The sequence below is a fragment of the Electrophorus electricus genome, chromosome 2 (assembly GCF_041902795.1).
Source record: "Electrophorus electricus isolate QZ-2024a chromosome 2, ASM4190279v1, whole genome shotgun sequence".
Lineage (NCBI taxonomy): Eukaryota > Metazoa > Chordata > Actinopteri > Gymnotiformes > Gymnotidae > Electrophorus > Electrophorus electricus.
Window position 1 is genome coordinate 4845729 of NC_137498.1, and position 24099 is coordinate 4869827.

General features: G+C 38.0%; 3 long non-coding RNA genes across 3 annotated transcripts; 2 read left to right on the plus strand and 1 right to left on the minus strand.

Moving 5' to 3' along the window:
• The first annotated feature begins 13083 nt into the window (after positions 1 to 13083).
• Positions 13084 to 15840, plus strand: LOC145659967 (uncharacterized). Its single transcript, XR_014126168.1, has 4 exons — positions 13084 to 13186; positions 13320 to 13719; positions 14885 to 14950; positions 15025 to 15840. It is a non-coding gene; the product is annotated as an uncharacterized LOC145659967 (long non-coding RNA).
• A 4867-nt stretch (positions 15841 to 20707) lies between these two features.
• On the minus strand, positions 20708 to 22824 carry LOC145646980 (uncharacterized). Its single transcript, XR_014116254.1, has 2 exons — positions 22564 to 22824; positions 20708 to 22148 (listed from the first exon to the last, which is right to left on the minus strand). It is a non-coding gene; the product is annotated as an uncharacterized LOC145646980 (long non-coding RNA).
• Positions 22825 to 23297: 473 nt separating this feature from the next.
• LOC145646992 (uncharacterized) lies at positions 23298 to 24060 on the plus strand. Its single transcript, XR_014116256.1, has 3 exons — positions 23298 to 23457; positions 23675 to 23711; positions 23810 to 24060. It is a non-coding gene; the product is annotated as an uncharacterized LOC145646992 (long non-coding RNA).
• Positions 24061 to 24099: the final 39 nt, after the last annotated feature.

Here is a 24099-nt window from a genome sequence, read left to right on the forward strand (position 1 = left end):
TGTGTGTGTGTGTGTGTGTGTGTGTGTGTGTAATTAATGTGTAATTAAAATGTCAACACAAAACTTATTCAATTTAACATTCTGGAAGTTATCTTTTCCAGGTGCACTTTAGTTATAAAATCCTGTCAAAACCAGAATCTAACGTTTTACCACTAGGTGGACCTTAAATTATATGGAAACACTGGGGGAAAAAAAAGCAATATATTTCTTATTAAGACTGATGTAATTTCTTTAAAAACAATTTAAATTAACTCGTTTTCCTTCTATAAGATTGATGTATTTTTTTAAATTATTATTGTGATAAAGACACGAGTTAAATAATTCACGAGTTAAATAATTCAACCAGCACATCATTGTAGGTAAGAAAAGACTTTTGATATGCAGAAGCTGAAAGCAACAGTACATTTGTGGTGTGAGTAGAGTTCACATCTCTAGTGGTGGAGTGACAGTGTTGCACAGCGTGGACCAGTTTTTGGCCAACAAACATTTCCCAAATATGTTCCATCAAATGTGAAACTGAACCTCACTAAACAACTGAACATGCGCAGTTCAAATCAGCTGAGAATTACCTGTCTTGCAGTGCATTATGGGTAAAACATGCCCTGATATTACAACGCTACTTTATAAGTTTGTTCAACATGTCGTACAAATCTCAAATATTCAGTACTTTGGCTGCTGTAATTCCACCTGGGTTTTTATTGTATAATAATAAAAGATCCATTTGGTCATATGCAAGTTTGACTGATGAGGAATAAAGAGGATGTACCAAATGAAGACTTACAAATTTATCGCTGTGTGTATCTTGCGGACAGAAGTACGTCAGAGTTTCCTCTGAATACACTTTCTCTCCACTATAAGTGTAGCTGTGAAGTCATTCAGTAGACTGTATTGAAGAGTGTGTACGGTGTGTATCAGCAGTCCTGCTGTAGCTGTGTGTAGTGTGTGTGTAACTCAGTAAGAATGCAGGTGTGTGTTTATCTGCTCCTTGTGCTCCACGCTGCTGATGGTGAGTGTTACCTTCTCTCTACAGGTGTTGTCATCCTCATACATTCATTTGCACAAAGGTATTTATATCTGGGATCAACAGAGAGTAGCAGCTCACCACTTACCCCAGATCCGGTCTATCGACCAAGAAATTTTGCCTCTTTAGTTTAGAACAAAAGCTGTTAAATGCTAACGTTGCTAACAAACACTGGAGGTCAACAGCAACTCAAATATAGCCTTCGTAAATCCATGCCCACAAACTTCTCTCAAGCCGGTCAAACCGCATCCAAGTGTTAATAAATGTCTCCCAGACTAGTCGGTGTGTTGTATAACTCACTGTGAACTAGACAAGTGAAGAAACATCACCGGGACGCGACCTGGATGAGGTTTGAGGACATGTAGCTTGATATCTGACTTATTTACAAATCCTATTAGGTATCGTTGCTGTTGGCTTCCAGTGTTTGTTAGCAATGTTAGCAGCTTTTGTTCTAAACTAAAGGAGTAAAATATGGACTCCAAATATGTCTTGTCCACCCAGGTTAAGGGAGAATAAAGTAAATTTGTTGACTTTATTTGTTAAGTGGGACTGAAATCTGCGCTGTGGTTCGGTCCACTAGAGAGGAACCGGTGCTAATTACTTGCGAATTGCTAATTACTTACTTCAGACCAGCATAAGGTAGGAATTGTAGGAACATTACTAAGACTGACAAAATTAAGACAGAGTATTATGACTCTAACTAGGAAAATTTCGGTCTATAAGTTTGTACTTTTATAAAACTTTAATATATATATATATGTATGTAAAATGTGCTCAGTTGTTTATTTCTGTTTGTGTTATTTATTCCTCACTTGTTCATTCTGTGTATGATGCAGTTCTTGTCTACTACCCACTTCTGTATCCAGCTGCCTATGACAGAGGTCACACCTCATTGTGGTTGATTGTATATGTGCTACAGTATTTTACATGTGGTGTATGATGTGTGTGTTTGGTGCTTCTGTGTGTTTTTCCAAGTGGGGAGTAGGTGGGTGTTTGGGGGAGAGACTACAGAGGATTCTGATCTCATGAGTGTTGGCATACAAAATGTCACACGCTTTATGAAAAGCAAACACTTCATCCAAAACTATTTCCAAAATGATATTTTTACATCAAGCATCTATACAAATATAAAATGTATGGCTTATTCTGCATGGCAACTACACACTGATATGATAAATGGAAAACACTACTAGCTTGTGTTTTTTAAGTTTCCACTGTGCAGAGCACAGCAGTCTGCTGTAAAGGTCTGTCATAGTACTCACACATACATCTATTTTCACAGATATACAGACTATGTATGTATATTCAGTACATACACACCATAAAGTAAAACACAATTACAAGGGGAAAGTAAAATTTTTTGCATGAACATTACTGCAACACACATGCTGTATATACTGTAATACATAGAAGATAACAAAATAGGCTTGTAATAATGAAACAGAAATTAGGGTGCATCTTGTCTCCTGCAAGGGTTTGGCTACAAGATCTTATCAACATCACAGGTGATATCTCTGGTCAGGCAGTGAGGGAAGTACCACCTGGAGTGACGTATCCACCCCTGACATACTCCATCATCAATGTCACCACAAGCTTCCTCCGTCACCTGGAGAAGAGGTATGTGTATATGGGGTTGGCGATCATGGACCTTCCACCTCCATGCTGAAAAGGGTTGTGTTTCAGAAAAGCTGAGCAGGAGTCCAGTCTAATCTAAGTCACTACACTATGGTCAGTATCCCTGAGCAGCACATGAGTGATGTCACAATGTGTGCAGCCATTAGCCAGAATGATGTCATTTATCATCATGTCACTCTTGGTCCCTACAACTGCCCACGTCATCACCTTCCTCCATACACTACACAACACACTCATTCCCCATCACCAGGGGACTGGACCAGAGCAGTCCAGGTTTGTTGTTGTCTGCAATAACAAGTTTCTGCCAGGCTGCTCTGGTACACACTGAACACTCATGATGTGTTGTGCTTCACCTTCCACTACTCTCCATTCCTAAATCCTGTTGAGTTCTTTTCAGCATGGAGGTGGAAGGTCCATGATCACCAACCCCACCTACACATACACCTTCTCCAGGTGATGGAGGAAGCTTGTGGTGACATTGATGATGGAGCATGTCAGGGGTGGATACGTCACTCCAGGTGGTACTTCCCTCACGGTCACAATGACCGGATTTAGAACCTCTGTGCCAGCTGAGCTGTTTTTAAAAAGAAACACGTGATCTGAGCGAGTCGTGGTTTTGGTCCTTGTGGTTTTAACCAGCAATTTTTAGTATTAAGTGTAATGGCTCATATCAAAGGCACAGTCTAATTATAACTGATCACCCAGGCTCTGTTTAACTGGCTTGTCAAATATCTTTCAAATACATAATAAATAGAATAATACAAATATTTACACTTTATTACATTTTATATTTACACTTTATATTTACACTCTATTGCTGATTTTATGTATTTATGCTGTGTGATGTTTGCTGTATTTATGTATTTTATGTTTATAACGTGTCATGGCTACACTATAAGTAGCGTATGCAGTTTTTGTCCACCAATAGACTGGCTGTGTTACATGGCTGCTTTAACGGTAAGTTGTCAACAAGGAGGCTTTTTCAGCCTTCTGGTGGTTTCTCAAGCCTCATCTTTCTTCCCCCACAGACACCCCCACACTGAAACCACAACATGCATGTCTAGTTCACAGAGGCACCAGGGGCCCTGTGGGCTCTGTGAAACTACACAATGAAAAAACAGACCTCAGGTGTACTCAGGACTCACAAGACCCCACATTACTGTAGTGAAGTCCTTTTGGACTTCAGTGAAGTACTGCTGAGAGATTTCTGGACTGATCTCTGGAGTCAGTGTGTGTCCACAGTGGTAGTGGAGTTCTGGGTGTAGAGTTGTCAGTGTGTGCTGGTGTTTCCTTAGTGACAATGCTGCTGAGTTTGTGTCTTCTCTTCACTGAAAGTGAGTGTGAAATTCTCTTTTAATGCTGAATTGCATGAAATTGTACATTTATTTGTTAATGTTAATAAAAATGTTATTTAAGCAAGCTGACTTTTTTTCAGGTTGAACTGGAAAAATGTTTTGCTTAACAAATAATTATTAAATATTTCTGCATATCTTATGATTCCATCTTATGAAGTCTGTGTACTTTTTTATATATTTAAAATATAATTGTCCTATATTTCCTGTTATATGTTTCTATAGGCTACACTGTAAAGAGTAGAAGACAATTACATGTTATTGCTTTAGTATGTTTTTGTCTCCATGTGCTTTTGTATGTTTTAGTTTCTAGCTCCTCCCCTGCCCTGCCCCTTGACATGTGTCTCATGTGAGTTTTGTCTCTTACCCCTCCCAGTAATTGTTCGCAGATATTCCCTGTTTGTCTACTGCTGAATAAATACCCTAATGCTAATGTCTGCAGTCATGGTCAGTGTATGACCCTACTTTCATGTAAATACTTGTCATGAAATAACTCAGCTCAGTGAATACATCAAATATAACATACAGGCTCCAATTTTACAGCAGTGTTCTTAATCTATTAGTGGTGTGAGAAAAATATGGTTTGTGGACTAAATTGTGGTAGAAAAGTATTTGATATGTGTATGGCATCTTAATGTGAATATGTGCAGTTTTTAAAGTCAATAAACATTTTGCTCTCAAAACACCTTATGACGCCCCAGAAGAAGAAGGAGACTGTTCTGGTCTGAGAGCTCAGGATGTCTGCTGTGGTTTCATTTCTCACAGTTCCAACCAGTGGGCAGTGGATACCAGATCAGAGTCTAAAGCCCATTTTAGACCAGAAGTGACAACCGTGCTGCTTCGACACCTCTGCAGCTGAGCTGTGGTCACACACTCACAAGCTCACTTTCCTTCTAGTCTATTTCTTGCCTTATGCCATGACAGGCTTATCAGTGGTTTCTAGCTAGAAATAGTACAAAATACTACATTTATTCTGTAAAGTGTAGTTTAATAATCAAAACAGCACAACTCTGACTGCTGGGTCTATTCTAATGTGAAATTGGAATAAAGGATGATGTTTTAAACACAGACTAAAACTAGGACTAGGCTCCAGTGTGTTCTCAGTGGCAGGTCTAGTTTGAATTTAATTTAGTACAAAACAGGTTTAGTATGAGTAGGACTGGTATGGTTACTGATACTTTGCATAATATTGTGTACTGTGAGGAGAGATGTCAGTACTTCACTGAGAAAAGGGACTGCTCATATACTACCCAAACCATGTCTATGTTCAAAGGCTGATTAATAGAGTTTATCAAAGTTCAAATAGGTTCTTATTGTGAGTAATGCAGGTTTTTGTTGTTTGTTTTTGACTCATTCAGTAAATTCAGAACTTCACATTACTCACAAAAAATCTTAAAGAACTTTTCTGCATAAGCAATGGTCCACAACAAATTATTGTGATGTGGAAACTGAAAAACCAAACAAAAAGCAGGTCCTCTCACTATCTAAAAATTCTTGAATGTGTGTGTGTGTGTGTGTGTGTGTGTGTGTGTGTGTGTGTGTGTGTGTGTGTGTGGGTGTGTGTGTGTGTGTGTGTGTTTGCATGCTTATAGTCTCTGGAGACATAAAGCAGACAGCATTCTGTAGTGACAGTGCATAATAGTTCAAAGTATATTTACCAATAAAACAAATTTGATACAATGAATAAAATATTAAGTACACAGGACATCATAAGATAGTGCAAACATAAAATATATAAAGTCATGAAAAAGTAATGCAAAAATTTGTATGAGCGCAAGCTTTGAGGTGATTAACTCTATAAACTGAATTTTAAAACTATAAACTTAGAAAGAGGAGTTTGAGAATAAGAGTGAGGGGATAATATGTCTGTTTGTTTCTCTCCTCTACATCAGACTCCACCCCCTTTGCTTTATAATGAGCATGTGTGTCTCCTATATGGTTTCACAGATGCAGCATCATGGTCAGTGTGGGGTTGTGGGATACATCACAAAGGAAGAAACAACCAGAGTCCTCACAGGTCAAAGGACATGATGGCACTGTGTGTGGTTTTGTATGTCTCCGTAAAGCTGGTGATGTGAACTTGAAAAGAAACATAAGAGCTGTGGCCAAGTTAATTTGTTCCCAGTTCCTCTCTGCTGGGTGGACATTAGGGTCTGGAGTACTGAAGTAATGCTGTGAGAGTTCTGGAGTCAGTGTGTGTCCACAGTGGTAGTGGAGATCTGGGTGTTGAGTTGTCAGTGTGTGCTGGGAGGTCAGTGGTGTTTCCATTGAGACAAGGATGCTCAGTTTGTGTTTTCCCTTTACTGTACATCCTCTCACTAAAGGTGAGTGACATGAAACTGTATATATATGTGCTAATCTAAAAATGTTATTAAAGTGAGTTGAATCATTCAAGATTTATTTGGCCGAATTAGAATCATACCCTTGGCTAGTCTTAGAATGAAAAATATGATTAAAAGGTCCAGAATGCAAACAGACTATATCTTTGCATGAAGTAAAGTTTATTAATCAAAAATAAATAAAAAAGTAAAAAAATATTTCAGAAAATGAAAAGACAGGTTGGGGAAAATGAAGGGAAAAAAGAAATACAAAATAAATTGGTAAAAAGAGCTGGGAAAAGTTAAAGAGTAGGGCTAATTTTGTTGGAGCGCCTGGCACAGGACAAGGTGCTTTTTATAGCCTGCCACGCTCGTCTGAAGAAAATGCGTACTCTCTTCAAGTTCTGGCATTCTGAGCCTTTATATTTGAAATAAAAGTAGAATTTTTAAACTGGTGTCCATGGAGTGGATGTATGTACACTCTGATAATTGATGTGGTGCTTTGATGCTACTCACCAGCTGGGGTGTTCTCCACTTTGACTGCCTCTGTAAAAGATTCCGCTACTCCACCCAGATCCTCTCTTACATCTACAGATGTTTTTTTTCCCCAAAAGAATCAATAAAAATGTAATTACATAATAAAGTACAGGCACATATTTAAAGAGAACAAACATCATGTCCTACTGTGTGTTCTTAATGGAAAGCTAGATTTTTTCAAGAAAGTACATCTGCACCTTCTACATGGGCGCTGTGGTCCAAAGAGCAAATCTCTCCCATTGACTCTGTGATCATAAAGTATTCAGCAGATCTGCTCGGGATGGTACGAACCTTCTTACAGTCCTCCTGTTTCTTGGGTGAGAAATGAGAAATAGTGATGAATTGTAAAGGAAATGAATCATCCATTGACCCCACCTGGGCAGTGGAAACTCCACTAATGGACAGCATATTTTGGGCTACCATCTGTACAAGTCAGGAAAGTGTGAAGGCTAAATAAATAAAACTGTGGATACAGTGTATATAAATTTTTATTAAAATTATAGTAAAAAATGATGTAGACGCTTACACTTTCTCCCAGATTGGCCGAGTAATGCTGCTTAAACCCAGCAATGGTAGCAGGGTCTCTATGACTCTTGTGTCTTCTGGTAATGATATTAATTAATAATGAAGTTGTCCCTTGGCATCTAGAAAGGACAGAAGAAAGTTCTATTGTATTGAACGATAATAAAGCCGTTTTATTTCTTTTAAAAAGTCAACATTTGTATGTTTTTGGACAACTAAAAAAAATACATTTTTGAAAATTAAAGACTTATTTCTAAGAGGTAATTGAATTTGAACTGAAAATTAGGCTTTGATTACAACACAATTTTCTATAAAACAAGGCTTATTTTACATGCATTTGTGCACAGGATTAATTTTGTAGCCTAGTTTCATAACTCTATGGAAATGAGAAATCAAAGCCTATAGATTTTATTGTTTAATATAGTTATATAACAGAACAAATGGCCAACCTTAGCTCAATTTCTTCTACAAATGTTAAAAATGTGAATCAAAGTTTGCCTGTTGTCCGACAGTGCATAATGGCCACACTCGTGGTCTTACAGAGGCTTTTCTAAAACAAGCGCAGAAGTCACTTTCCCTTGTCTCAGTCAACGCATTTCATCTAATGGAGTTCAGTTACGCGAATACTTTTAGCTACTTCCCCTTTTATTTAACAACATTTCCTTTTAGTTAGTTCATTCTCTGCTCACTTATGCCGCATTTTAAAATATTTGTGCGGTCCGTTAAATTAAACAGCTGAGACGGCCCGAGTGCCGCAGGTCCCACAAACTCCCTTGACATAGACAGATGTTCATTAGACGAACACGAATAACGAACACAGTGGCGCTCACACGAAACAGGCAAGATGAACATGAGCAACGTTGAACACAGCTTACAAACATAAAGTGCACCACGTACGTGAACATTAGCGAGAACACAGACCGACAAGGATGCACACACCAACCGGGGTTTAAACACACACAGACATTAAGAGAATAACCCGGTGCAGGTGTGTGTGACTACATAGTCGTGGTTTCACACAAGATCATGAACTCCCACTGCAGGCGGCGGGCCGTTATCAAATATTTAGTATCTGCCTTTGTAGATAAAACTAAATGCTACTTACGTTTTGTTTTCGTTTCTCAGTACCTCTTATGCGTGAAGAATTGTGTGTAGTCTCTGTTGATGTTTTGTCTAAAATGATCGTCATCGGCAAATCCGCTCAGTACACTGATCTGGGGTCGGAAATAGAATGACACAAATTATGACATAATCGAGCGCTAAATTCTGTTCAGTGGTTGTTTAGAACAATGAAAAAAGTGCAGCTGAAATGACATTATAGTCTCATATCAGAAATCACACTATCACATTTTAAAATAATTTCCCCCTCTTTATGCTATAATTTTGTTATCAGGCTCAGATTAAAAAATCTAAATAAATAAAGTAAATATAACCTATACATGTAAACTATATATTAATTAATTAGTAATCATTCCACATAGGTACAATTCACTCACTCTGTATTCGCTATAATCCAAAGTCATTTGAACACTCATTAAGGATCAAAATGCAACCTAAACAACAACTATAATAATAAATTCTTAAGAAATTATACAATTTTAACTGAAAATTAGGCTTATTGATCACAGTACAATGTTCAACAAAACGGCTTATCTTTACTCTGGTGTTTCAGTACCAAGGCTACGCCGTTATGCAAACACTTTCTTGCATAATATATGCTTATATTATGAAATTGAACAACTAGACAAACAGAATTAAATGCTCCGTTCATTACTGATTCAAATGGTTTATTATTTTTTAAAAATATATTTTTTAAAAGTGCAGGATTGTAGCCCCAAAATAACCTGCACATGGTTTTTACAGGGGTTATTCCAATATGTGCTTTATAACACAACGTTTTGATCACATCTTCACAAAGGTTAATTACTGCTGAAAAGAAATAAGGTTAGCATACATTTTTTAATTTTCTTATAGCCTATAAAGAACACCCAACCAAACAACCTAGCTACAAAGAGACAAGGATAAAAACGTCATTACATGTATTATATAGGCATACAGATTTGAAATTAATGTGGTAAATGCAGTGGACAGGATGGAGTCTAGAATTCATCATCTGTTGAAGCATCTGTGGTGACATCCTCATATGGGTCTTCAATGTCTTCATGAGCCCCACCATAACCTGCCACCATTAGGTGGTGTGTTTCTTTAACAGCTACCAGGTCTGTCTTCAGCTCCTCAAGCTTTGGTAATACAACACTGTGCAGGCCACAGTAAGCTTAGCAGAAATTCCTGAAAGGTAGTTTGAAAAAAAAAAAAATCAAACTAGGTAATAAAAGCACCATGAAAAACCACCACAACACAATCTACAATCTAACAACCAAACATCACACCCCATCAAAAATAAACACAATCACATTCTGAATGCAAGATTATATATAATCAGGTCATAAACACAACATGAATAATTAACTGATCATATTAATAGGGCTTTGAAAAGTAGGATCCAGTGTAGAGTCACGTATGAATGCTGGGAAACAAAGTATCTATCAGTATGGCCCTTTGTAGGAAAGATTATCTGTAAAACAGTTCAAGAACATATATGTAATGCAGGCTTGAACCCAGGTCATCTAAGTGATGATACTAATAGCCTACTGGGTGAGCAACCACACTCTAACAAGGGTGCACCCTTGTCCAAAACAGTTAGATCTTGGATCAGGTAAAACAAAAGGAAAAAAACTAAACACCATGCCGAGCATGGAAAAGGGGAGAACAAAGGACGTAACAGGAAGAAATGGCAACCCCGATGCACTGAGGAAAACCAAACTAAAATTTCCCAAACAAGACCAGAAAACAGGGAACAACTTGAATGGCTAAGGGAAGCCTTGGGAGAGAGACAGATTCGAGAGGGAAGGTGTAAAAACACAAACACCCTCACAGATAAGAAGTGAGGTGTAGCAGGAAGTTACCAGCTAGGAGCTTGGCTCAAATATTTAGCAAACACCCAGCTCTGAATGACTGGGTCACGGGGCTTTTATTAGGTCTAACCCAGCTGTTGGGTGTTAAACCTGATTAGTGGTGTGGTTGACTTGACGCCTTGGCCTGGTACCAACCCTTACAGTATCCTATATGAAGTGAACTGCATTAACAAACAAAGCTCAAATTGTTACCTAAATGGAGCAACCAAATTGCTCAGTTATAACTATCATTGTTATAAGGATAGTGAATGTCATTAGAACAATGCTAAAAATCATATAATATTAAAATAAATATTTATTAATCTAACAAGCAAATGTGGTGGAGTCTGACAGTGGGGTGTGTTTTTACAGGTTGCGTATTGGAACACAACAGGGAGACAAAACACATCACTGCACATACAGGAGACTCAGTACTGCTACCCTGCAGCTGCATAGACTTGCTTGCCAAACCTGAGAGTTTCACCTGGAAGAAATACCACCCAAAAAGAAAAACATGGGATGTGATCTCCAGTGAGAGTAAACAGCACAGAAACAGAGATCAGCTAGGTACTGCTCACGCTCCAGGAAATCTCTCTCTACTCATATCACACCTGACGGATGAAGATGAGGGAGATTGCGATTGTATGCATAAGGAATATGAACAACTATACATCAAACTCACTTTTAAAGGTAAGTAACTTAGATCCATATGCTTAGTGCATTGATAATCTCATAAATAAACTGAACTTTAGCAAACTAGTGTTACATTGTACCTGTAGCACCTGTTACACCTAAAGAGCACTCTTAGACCATCAAAGGCTGATATACTGGACATAGTATGAATGCTACAGGTCACTTGGGTAGTGTTTTCTCACTGATGTGGCTTGGTGTGTGGGACAGGTAAAGCCAGATGCTCGCAGATGTAGAGAGAGATTTATTTTGTTCCAACTTTGTGATGGGTGAACAGGCCAGGGTCAAAACAAGGAAAGCCAAGGCTGGGGTAATCCAAATCATACAGGTAAACAGTCCGAGTCCAACAACCAAAGAGCAATAACAAACCAAGCAAACTATACAAACGGGGTAGGAAAAAATCAGTAGTCTGGAGAGCAAAAAGCACAAACGAAACATGGGAAAGCAATCAAGGAAATAACGCTCGGTATGCACAGTCGAAACTAGTGGCAATACCTCGGAATGCTGGTGAGGTCTAAAGAGGTTTATATACAGGTGGGAAGTAGAAAACAGCTGCTGTCAATATTCTGGTGATGAGGATCTGAATGAATGTGTATGATTGGATGAGTCCTTGACCTTGCGACGAATGGCATGTTGGGTGTTGTAGTGTGCTTGGAGTTCGGTCGACGTGACACTTGGTAGATGTTTGTTTGCAAAAGGACAGCTAAAACAAGTCCAGGGTAAATATACATTTCATCCATTTTTATAGGGGTGTATTTGTGGTTAAAGTTGTCTTGTACTTTAAAAATACTTGACTGGGATTTAAATCATGACTTAATCTTCTGGAAACAATCCATAATGTCACTGACCCTCATTTTGTCTTTCATGTTATTTCTAAAGTGTATAGTTGGACCATGACAGTATCAATAAACTGCCAGTGTAAAATTGTTTCCCAGCCACACTACATCTTATACACCCAAAGTGACAGAAATGTCCTGTTTTTGATTCATTGCTTAGTACTAGATGTGTTCCGTTGTCCAAATAACTATTTTATCTATTTTACCTCATAATGACATTTTTCTTAAAGAGTTATGTGTCCTAACTATGACCATCCACAAACAGTAAGTAGGAACTGTGTGAACTGAAACCTCAAACTACTGTGGTTGGGGAAATACTGTTTTGCACTGGCATTTTGATATCATAGTGAGCACATGTCAACATTTATGAAAAATAAAAATTTGATGTAAAATGTATTACTTCACAATACTTCACAAAATGACAGAAATCCACTGTTTTTGACTTAGCATCTTGTACTAGATGTGCTCCCAGTTGTCCAAATACATATGTTTTACCTCAAAATTGTATTTTTTATTAACTTTCATAAGTCCAAAATCATGTGTCCTAAGGAAGTACCAGCATCAAACTATTTTTCAGTCACACTAGTTTGACTAAAGGCTTTATCCAAAATGACAGAAGTGATCTGTTTTTGACTCATCTCACCCAATATTAGATGTATTCCCAATTGTCCAAAGACATGTTTTACCTGAAAATGGCATTTTTCTTCATGTGTCCTGACTATGACAGTCAATAAAGTGACAGTGCGAAACTGTATTTCCCAACCACAAAAGTCTAATTACAGGCTATACACCCACATTGACAGCTTTTTGGTCAACATACAAAACAGATTTAAAATATATATTTCAAATACTTCTAATACTTCATTAGGAATTTTATTTTGACATAATTTGATTTGTTTTGTGGCCGTATCACAATGCTCAAGAGGGATAATTCCATTGCATTAGTGCTAACTCTATAATATAACACCATTACTTGGAAAGTCAACACTTCATTATAAAAATTAGTTTTTAAATAAACTTTTAAACATGCGCTGATGAGCTTGTTCACCTGCCCCCCCACTCAGGTGCAGTCACATGTCTACTAGTGTCACGAATGTAAACCACCCTGAATGTTCCTATACACATTTATAATGGGTCAGTACTGTAGCCAAACTTGCAAACACAAGTAGTACTAAAGCAGTACACCATCTTATGCTAACAAACACATGTTCCTCTCCAGGAATCTCAACAACAGAATTTACATCAAGATTTGATGGCAAAACAAGTGCAAAGGCTCCAGCTGATGCTTCCACTACTGACAGTGCAAAGACTCTGACTGACGGTAACATGCATTTACTGCATATCAACATGGTCTCCTAATATCTTAAAAAGCAATTAAAATGCATGCTGTGTAAAAACACAAACACTAACGCACACACAAATACACATAACATTTGTATAACGTTTGCCTTCAGATGTCCAAAACCCTGCTGGTGATTTATTATATATTCTCATGACTACTGCTGTGGGAGCTGTCCTCCTCCTGCTGCTGGGTCTCGTGGGGGTCTTGTGCTGGAGATACAAATGTACACATACACATACACACACACTCACACACACATGCACGCACGCATGCACGCATACAAGTTGTGGATCACACTGTCACACTGGACAAACGAGGCTAAGAAAGGGGCAAACAGAAGAGAAGAGAGAGCAGGAGACACAGGTGAATGCTCACATACCATCCACTCTAACATAAGAAAAACAACCTCCACATCATTACTGGCACATGTCCTTCAAGGTCAAATCTTCCATGGTGTGTGTGTGTGTGTGTTTTTACAGGATTGTTCTGCTGTGCTTTGTTCACCTGTTCAAGTGAGTGCTACTTTGTATTAACAGGTTAAGTTTAGGTTTTGTTGAAGCAGTACCAAATACTTGGGCAGAGGGTTTTATACAGATAGTGTGTGGAGTTCCCTAGTTGTGTGGGGTCCATGGTGAGTTTCTGATACAAAGCAGCTCTTGATGAATGTTTTTGATGATGGCTGTTGTGATCTCCAGTTTGAAATCAGTGGAGATGGTGGTGTGTAGGAAGCTCAGACTCCACATCACTTACTGTACTGAGTTACAAAGGGAGATGGACAGTTGTCTTATTTCAGAAATGTATCATCCATCTCTACTGCTTTTTGCATGTTGACCTCCAAGTTGTTTTCAGTGCACCACAAAGCCAGACGAGCCACTTGACTCCACTAGCAGTTTCGTCAGTGTTGCTAACGAGTCCTGTTAGGGTCATTTGCTTGATGATAGCTGGAGATGCACTTGTTGGTGTAGCAAGAGAAGAGGAGGGCTGAGAGTGTCCAGCCTTGAGGAACCCCAGTGCTGATGGATAGGGGCTCTGACAGATAAGGTTCCAGGCACACAAGCTACTTTCTATCTGACAGGTAGATGAAAATGCCCTGACAGACACAGGGTTCCACTTTTAGTTGTGTTGAAAGCAGAGCTGAAGTCTAGATACATGACTCTGTCATAGGATCCTAGAAGGTCCAGATGAGTACAGACATAGTGTTGATTGTGACTGTGCATAGTGCAGATTGCTCTGTAAAACTATATCAGTCCAAAGAAGTGGGAGTGATAGACTTGACGTAAGACAGAACCAGCTTCTCCAAGCATTTCATGACTACTGATGTTAAAGCTTCTGACCTGTAGGTATTAAGGCTGGTTATATTGTCCTTCTTTGAACAAGGATGATTGACCACTAAATTCTACCTGTGTTTCACTTCACCTGTGCCCTTATGGAGCACAGCTCTTATCACTGCATTCATATGAAAACGGAGACATGTTCTGGACATGTACCAGTGATTTCACACCACATATAGGATATTGTTGTTGCCTTTTGCATGATGGTCATAGGTGCATAAAGGTAATTGGTGCACTTCAATTGTGCAATTGTGTGCATGTATAGACTCCTATATACAGTCTTTTTGTGAAGTGTGTTTTAGTGTTTACACAAGTTTGCTAATTTTCCATTTCTGTGTTTCTGCAGGAAGATTTGTGTGTCCTATACGCAACTGTAAATCCAAAAGCAAAATGCAAAACAGCACAAGAACAGGTGTGTATCATACTGAATGTGTGTTTTGTAAACATGTGTGTTATGTAACAATTGTTAATGTGTTATTCCTACAGGATGATGTCACTTACTCCACTGTAGTACACAGTCAGAAAACCAAACTAGCATCCACTCCAATGGATAATGCAGATTATACAGAATATGCCAGCATCAAATTAAATTCAATTTAAGCACACATGCACACACACACACACACACACACACACACACACACACACACACACACACACACACACACAAATGCAATCAAGCAAATGGACAAAAAACAAACATACAAAAACATGTATGGTAGCCAGTAAATGGCAAGTATTTTATTTGTTTCATCACTGTAAATGCCTCATTAGGGGTTAATCTGCTGAAAGGTAATTTGAATACTTCTGTGAATTGTTATCTTTTTTGCATGTAATTTATTTAGTAGTAGTGCATTTGGCTTTTATGAAATAATAAATGATGTGTAAATTTTCACAGTACGGCCCCTCCTCCCAGATGTGTGTGTGTGTGTGCGTGTGTGTTCATTCATATAGCCATGCCCTCCCCGTGTTTCACACCTGCTTCTTGTTTTGTGTCGTTACTGTGCGTGTATATAACTTTCCTGTTTAGTAGTGGATGTTGTCGGTGATTGACCATGTATTAGCCTATGTGCTACATTGTCTTTTGTCTGGTGTTAATAAACGTAACTTTTGTCGGCTCGTTCATGCATCCTGCCTAGCCTCCTACCTAGAGTTGTATAGCCTGCACTGTATAGATGAACAACTTTTCAATTAATTTTTATTTAGGTTAAATTCAAATCAGTTATATTACATTGTAAAGCTATAAATGAGACACTGCAGTTCCTGAGGAGTTTTAATAAAACTATAAATGAGTACACTGCAACTTAAGAGAAAATAAGACAAATTCAAAATAAATGTCAACAAGCAACACTTGGAATAATATCTATATCTATATCTATATATCTATCTATCTATCTATCTATCTATCTATCTATCTATCTATCTATCTATCTATCTATATATATATATATATATATATATATATCTATCTATCTATCTATCTATCTATATATATATATATATATATATATATCTATCTATCTATCTATCTATCTATCTATCTATCTATCTATCTATCTATCTATCTATCTATCTATATATATATATATATATATATATATATATATATATATATATATATATATATATATATATCATTGTGTTCAAAATAATAGCAGTCCAACATGACTAATCAGATCAATCACTGTTTTTGGTAGAAATTATATTACTACATGGTAAATAATTTACCAGTAGGTGTAGCAGAGTCATAGAAAACCATCAGACCCAACATTCATTATATGCATGCTCCTGAGTTTGTGTAATTGAATAATTAATTGAAACAGGTGTGTTCAAAATAATAACAGTGTGGAGTTCAATTAGTGAGGTCATTCCTTCTGTGAAAAAACAGATGTCACTCAGGTGGCCTTTATTTACAGATGAAGCCAACACATGTTGTACATGCATTTCTCTCTGAAAATCTGAGGAAAATGGGTCGTTCCAGACATTGTTCAGTAGAACAGTGTACTTTGATTAAAACTTTGATTGGAGAGGGGAAAACATATAAAGAAGTGCAGAAAATGTTAGGCTGCTCAGCTAAAATGATCCCCAATGCTTTAAAATAGAAAACAAAACCAGAGACATGTGGAAGAAAATGGAAGACTACCATTTGAATGGATTGAAGAATAGCCAGAATGGCAAAGACTCCAGGGTGATCAAAGACGATCTGAAGTTACCTGTGAGTACTGTGACAATTAGAAGACGCCTGTGTGAAGCTAATCTATCAGCAAGAAGCCCCCGCAAAGTCCCACTGTTAAAAAAAAGACATGTGCTGAAGAGGTTACAATTTGCCAAATAACACATGGACTGGCCTAAAGAGAAATGAAGAAATGTTTTGTGGACTGATGAAAGTAAGATTGTTCTTTTTGGATCCAAGAGCCGCAGACAGTTTGTCAGATGACCCCCAAACACTGAATTCAAGCCCCAGTACACTCTGAAGACAGTGAAGCATTGTGGTGCAGGCATCATGATATGGGGATGTTTCTCTTATTATGGTGTCGGGCCTATTTATCGCATACCAAGGATCATGGATCAGTTTGCATATATCAAAATACTTGAAGAGGTCATGTTGCCTTATGCTAGAGGAAATGCCCTTGAAATGGATGTTTCAACAAGACAATGACCCCAAACACACCAGTAAGCGAGCAGCATCTTGGTTCCAGACCAACAAAATTAAAGTTACAGAGTGGCAAGCCCAATCCCTGGACCTTAATCCGATAGAAAACTTGAGGGGGACATCAAAAATTCTGTTTCTGAGGCGAAACCAAGAAATGGAGAGGAACTGTGGAAGGTTGTCAAAGCATCCTGGGCTGGAATACCTGTTTACAGCGGCCAGAAGTTGGTCGACTCCATGCAACACAGATGTGAAGCAGTTCTCAGAAACAGTAGTTATACAACGAAATATTAGTTTAGTGATTCACAACAATGCTAAATCCTAAAGATTTTTCAGTTTATACAATAAATATTTGCGTTTGTGAAGAAAAAATGCTAAATGATTACACATGACATCCACTTATTTATTGAATAGAAGAAGTCCTTGGGGACGGTCTGCGCCCAGATCAGGGACGGTTGCAGCATGTTACATATACATTATTTTTACTTTTGCTTTTTGCCTCATCTTAACTGATCCCTTGGCTGCAGGCTTCTCTCTTTTTTAGGAAGTGGGAATAAGATTGGTGTGAGAGACGGTGAAGTCCAGGTCCAATGGCCCTGACTATATATGAGACTCTTCCCAGAATACTGAAGGGAACTCCTCAAAATACTGAAGGCCTCCTCCTCACTTTTGGTGTAGCCTACTGAAAACAAAGTGAACACAATGTCTGCTTTTATATGATTTATTCACTTATTCACGTTATGCCACCCCCCGCATGCAGGTATAAGAAAATACAAATATTTTGTTTGTTGTGACGGCCCAAGTGCCGCAAGGCAAGGCGCAGGAAGCGCAGACGTCTCTTGACGAAGACATGCATTTATTAAACGACCATTAACACCAACCTGAGCACGAACAAAGACCGACAACCACTCCAGTGACAGATGGGTTTAAATACGTTCATAAATGATGCATGTACAAAGGGGCAGATGTGCTGGACTGAACTAACAGCACTTAGGGAGTCATTTTGGGTCCGTCCCACTAGGCCACCACATCTCTGTGACAACGGACCGAACCAACTTAAGTAAGAATGATGACATTCTCACTTATAATGTGAGACTGTTAAGGAAGAAAGAGGACACACCAAATGACTTTTAAAAACTTATAAAACCCTACTGCCTCCCTATATTTGTTGTGTGTGTTGGGGATAGAAGTTTGTCAAAGCTTCATTTGAATACACTTCATCTCCACTGTAACTGTAGTTGTCAGAACATTCAGTAGACTGTATTGAAGACTGTGTACGGTGTGTATCAGCAGTCCTCCTTTAGCTGTGTGTAGTGTGTGTGTAACTCAGTAAGAATGCAGGTGTGTGTTTATCTGCTCCTTGCTGCTGATGGTGAGTGTGACTTTCTCTCTACATCTGTAGATCATCAAATATCTACTCAGTAGCTACTTTATAAGAAACACTGAAAACATCTAGTAGGAGTCCAGTTAGAGACGACATGTCATATATTTCTGATAACGTATAAGAGGCACTCCATGTTATCTGAACATATAAGGTAGAATTTGAACAATTACGATTTGCTGTTTAGACTGCCATCAGTCATAAAACCAAATCTTGAAATCAATGTATTATTGTGGTGCAGTTAAATCTCATGCATATCAGCTGCAGCACTCAGGCTGCTGCCCTGTTCCTGCACTGATATACACACCAGACCTGAGAGCTTCACCTGGTATAAATACAACACAAACAGAAACACATGGGAAGTGATCTCCAGTGAGAGTACAGAAACAGAGTTCATACTTATAACTGACCACACTTTTCTATTCTTGCAGAGGCTCCATATAAACCTGTAACTCTTACTTCAGTGGACACTGACACATCAAGTCCAACAGCTTCAACTAAACCTACTACAACAATGACATCTCCAAATAGTTATAAGTTATTAATTTCACCAACTACTACTGATGGTAAGATTAATTTATTTAATGGTATTCTCCAATCAACAACATAAGATGATTCCCCACAAAATACTACTAATACTACTACCAATAATAATAGTAAGTGACATCAACAATTAATTTCTTAATGCAGGTCACTTCATATAGGATATATTTTGGGGCTACAATCCTGCACTTTTAAAAAATAATAAACCATTTGAAGCAGTAATGAACGGAGCATTTAATTCTGTTTGTCTAGTTGCTCAATTTCATAATATAAGCATATATTATGCAAGAAAGTGTTTGCCTAACTGCGTAGCCTTGGTACTGAAAAACCCGAGTAAAGATAAGGCTTGTTTTGTTGAACATTGTATTATGATCAATTAACCTAATTTTCAGTTAAAATTGTATAATTTCTTAAGAATTTATTATTGTTGTTGTTTACGTTGCATTTTGATCCTTAATGAGTGTTCGAATGACTTTGGATTATAACGAATACAGAGTGAGTGAATTGTACCTATGTAGAATGATTACTAATTAATTAATATATAGTTTACATGTATAGGTTATATTTACTTTATTTAGATTTTTTAATCTGAGCCTGATAACAAAATGATAGCATAAAGAGGGGGAAATGATTTTAAAATGTGATTTATAATATGAGACTATAATGTCATTTCAGCTGCACTTCTGTCATTGTTCTAAACAGCCACTGAACAGAATTTAGCGCTCCATTATGTCATAATGTGTGTCATTCTATTTCTGACCCCAGATCAGTTTATTGAGTGGATTTGCCGATGACGATCATTTTAGACAAAACATCAACAAAGACTACAAACAATTCTTCACGCATAAGAGGTACTGAGAAACGAAAACAAAACGTAAGTAGAATTTAGTTTTATCTACAAAGGCAGTTTTTTTTTTTCCCAAATTAGATACTAAATATTTGATAAGGGAATCGTATTATAAACAAGTAGCCAATATGCGAATTTAAAATGAGAACATACATTTTAATGATGGAGAACTTTTGACTGAACGGAGAACTAATTAGTGGGCTAATAGTGAGCTCCGCTCCCCACTAGTCACGTGGTACGGCCCGCCGCCTGCAGTGGGAGTTCATGGTCTTGTGTGAAACCACGACTATGTAGTCACACACACCTGCACCGGGTTATTCTCCTAATGTCTGTGTGTGTATCCCTGTCGATCTGTGTTCTCGCTAATGTTCACGTACGTGGTACACTTTATGATTGTGTGTTCAACGTTGCTCATGTTCATCTTGCCTTTTTGGTGTGAGCGCCACTGTGTTCGTTATTCGTGTTTGTCTAATAAACGTCTGTCTACGTCTAGGGAGTTTGTGGGACCTGCGGCACTCGGGCCGTCACAGCTGTTTAATTTCACGGACCGCACAACTATTTTAAAGTGCGGAATAAGTGAATAGAGAATGAACTAACTAAATGGGGCGTAGCTGAAAATATTCGCGTAACTGAACTCCATTAGATGAAATACGTTGACTGAGACAAAGGAAAGTGACTTCTGCGCTTGTTTTAGAAAAGCCTCTGCAAGACCACGAGTGTGGCCATTATGCACTGTCAGACAACAGGCAAACTTTGATTCACATTTATTAACATTTGTAGAAGAAATTGAGCTACGGGTGGCCATTTGTTCTGTTACATAACTGTATATAAAACAAAGTTTACAGGCGTTGATTGCTCATTTCCATATAGAGATATCAAACTGGGGTACAAAAGTAATCTTGCGCACAAATGCAGAATATAAAATGTCTTGTTTTGTAGAAAATTGCGTTGTAATCAAAGCCTAATTTTCATTTCAAATTCAATTACTTCTTAGGAATAAAGCTTTAATTCTTAAAAATTAAAGTTTTTTTTTTTGTTGTCCAAAAACACATGCAAACTGTTATGACTTTTTAAAAGAAATGAAACAGCTTTATTATCGTTCAATACAATAGAGCTTTCTTCTGCCCTTTCTAGATGCCAAGGGACAACTTCATTATTAATTAATATCATTACCAGAAGACACAAGAGTCATAGAGACCCTGCTACCATTGCTGGGTTTAAGCAGCATTACTCGGCCAATCTGGGAGAAAGTGTAAGTGTTTAGATCATTTTATACTATAATTATAATGATTTATATAGACTGTATCCAGTTTTATTTATTTAGCCTTCACACTTTCCTGACTTGTACAGATGGTAGTCCAAAATATGCTGTCCATTAGTGGAGTTTCCACTGCCCAGGTGGGGTCAATGGATGATTCATTTCCTTTACAATTCATCACTATTTCTCACCCAAGAAACAGGAGGACTGTAAGGAGGTTCATACCATCCGGAGCAGAACTGCTGAACACTTTATGATCACAGAATCAACGGGAGAGATTTGCTCTTTGGACCACAGCACCCATGTAGAAGGTGCAGATGTACTTTCTTGCATAAATCTAGCTTTCCATTAAGAACACACAGTAGGACATGATGTTTGTTCACTTTGTAGACCAGCCATTTTGAGCTATTTGTACTTGTTCACTTTAACACCAGATATCTGAAATTGTACACACAGCACCATGATCATTGAGGATTCAAATTGAAGTAGAAACTTGGGCATCCAAGTTAGACATCCATTCACATCCAGACTTATTTCTCCATCATTTAGGGTCCATTTGACCTCATCTAATAGAGAAGAAAATGTCGAAAAACAAGAAACGCCTTTGATTTTGGAGGCTTATAAGTGTTTCTATTGATGCTGGAGATTTATTTTCATTCAACCTCTACATTTCCTGATTCACCAGGGTCTTGTCCAAAAACATGCAAAGTTTGAGGCAGATACAATAAAGAATTCAAGAGCTACACTGTATTTTCTACTTGGTCTCATCTGGCGTCTCCAATGTGTCCTCCTGGAGCCTCTGTGACTATGCAGTCCTGAGGTGTGAGGGGTGTCCACAGATTGGCAGGGGGTAGAAGCTGATGGCTCTGGGGGTGGGCCAGAAGAGGTGTGAAATCTCTCAGATGGGGGAGGGCAGGGTGAATTTTCTTCACTGCAAGACATGAAGATGAAAATAAATACAAATTGCCATACTAAATAAGAAAATTATTACATTGACTACATACATTTACATCACTATAGTGCCTTTGCATGATCAAGGACGCTTTACAATCATAACCAAGATACCAATGAACTAGAATGATGATCAATGCTAATGCTAATGCCTAGTGCAAAATACATAGGCGCCATCTCAAACAATAATTTACCTTTACATTTAGGGCATGTAGCAGACGCGCTTATCCAGATAGAGTTACGACTTACACAATCAGTGCGATAAACAATACAACAACAAGTACTAGAGTTTCAGTCAACATGGGAGCAAATTGAGTGGACATTTAAATATTACGTAATCAACACTGAACTTTTACAATAAAGAATCACGCATGCTATATGAATTTTATACTTACGGTACATCGAGCACGGCGTCGATTCCAAGCTCAAAAGCGTCTTGCTGAACAGAATCCATGCTAGCAGCCGTGGAACCGTCATCGCTCTCACCTCGCTAAATCTAAATAGCTCCTCATGGACATCAGAAACTGTAAATCGCCTTTTCCTCTCCATTACTGTGATAAAAATGACACATTTTTACCAAAAGCGGAACGTGTTACAAAAACAAAGCGAACTAGCCAAAATGGAATGACTTGCGTATGCGATACGTTTCCAAAATGGAAGACGTTAGTGCGCAACAGGACCTTATATTGTGATTACGCATGGCCCGCCCCACCTCTGTAGTGTAGTATTCAAGGCAAATGAGGTGTCGATGTTTTCTTCTGACGGAATACTATTTGCTGAAAGTGGTTTCAATCACTTTGGTTTCAACGGTCCATTACTATAAGCTCTTTTGATAGGCCAACCATGAACAGCAACGCAATACGGAATCTTGCCATAGGTAGAAAAGCAAAGCAATCAAAGAGAATATTTATTCGATGGACGAATAACAAACACGGATTCTAAGAAAGGAGGGTACAATGCTCTATTCAGGAACAGTTTTAGGATAGTAACGTGCAGTTTGATGTAACTAAAGGTTTGCGTATTTTGTGTTAGGTTATGAAGGAACCGAACGTGTGTTTTTGCTCTAAGAAGTGAGCAAGCTAATAAAGAGCTGTATTAGCATTCTATATACTTTTTTAAACATGTCACGGTGTTTATTTGATGGTAATTGAAGTTCTCTTATATCGGAAGAATGTTGTAAAAGGCAACTTAAAAGGGCAGGCATGTGTTTGTGTAAATTTAGCCGAAAAACACGGTGTATTCAGCATGGGATTTCTGGCGAACGGATGCATGTAGACGGCTGAAAATCGGTAAGCAGGTACTTGTATTAGTCCTAAGAAATGTTATGTTGATAAATGTACTGTACTTTAAGAATATTCGATTTTATCAAGTAATTTATTTAAGTATGCCCGTCTGGGGACGCCCGCGTGCCCGCTAGGGGGCGTGGTGCATTATGGGGTATATGTGCCTGTACTTTATTACGTAATTGCATTTGTATTGATTTTTGGGAAAAATAAACATCTGTAGATGTAAGAGAACATCAAAGTGGAGAACACCCCAGCTGGTGAGTAGCATCAAAGCACCACATCAATAATCTGAGTTTACATACATCCACTCCATGGACACCAGTTTAAAAATTCTACTTTTATTTCAAATATAAAGGCTCAGAATGCAAGAAGTTGAAGAGAGTACGCATCTTCTTCAGACGAGCATGGCAGGCTATAAAAAGCACCTTGTCCTGTGCCAAGCGCTCCAACAAAATTAGCCCTACTCTTTAACTTTTCCCAGCTCTTTTTACCAATTTATTTTGTATTTCTTTTTTCCCTTCATTTTCCCCAACCTGCCTTTTCATTTTCTGAAATAACATCTTTTGACTTTTTGATTAATAAACTTTACTTCATGCAAAGATATAATCTGTTTGCATTCTAGACCTTTTAATCATATTTTTCATT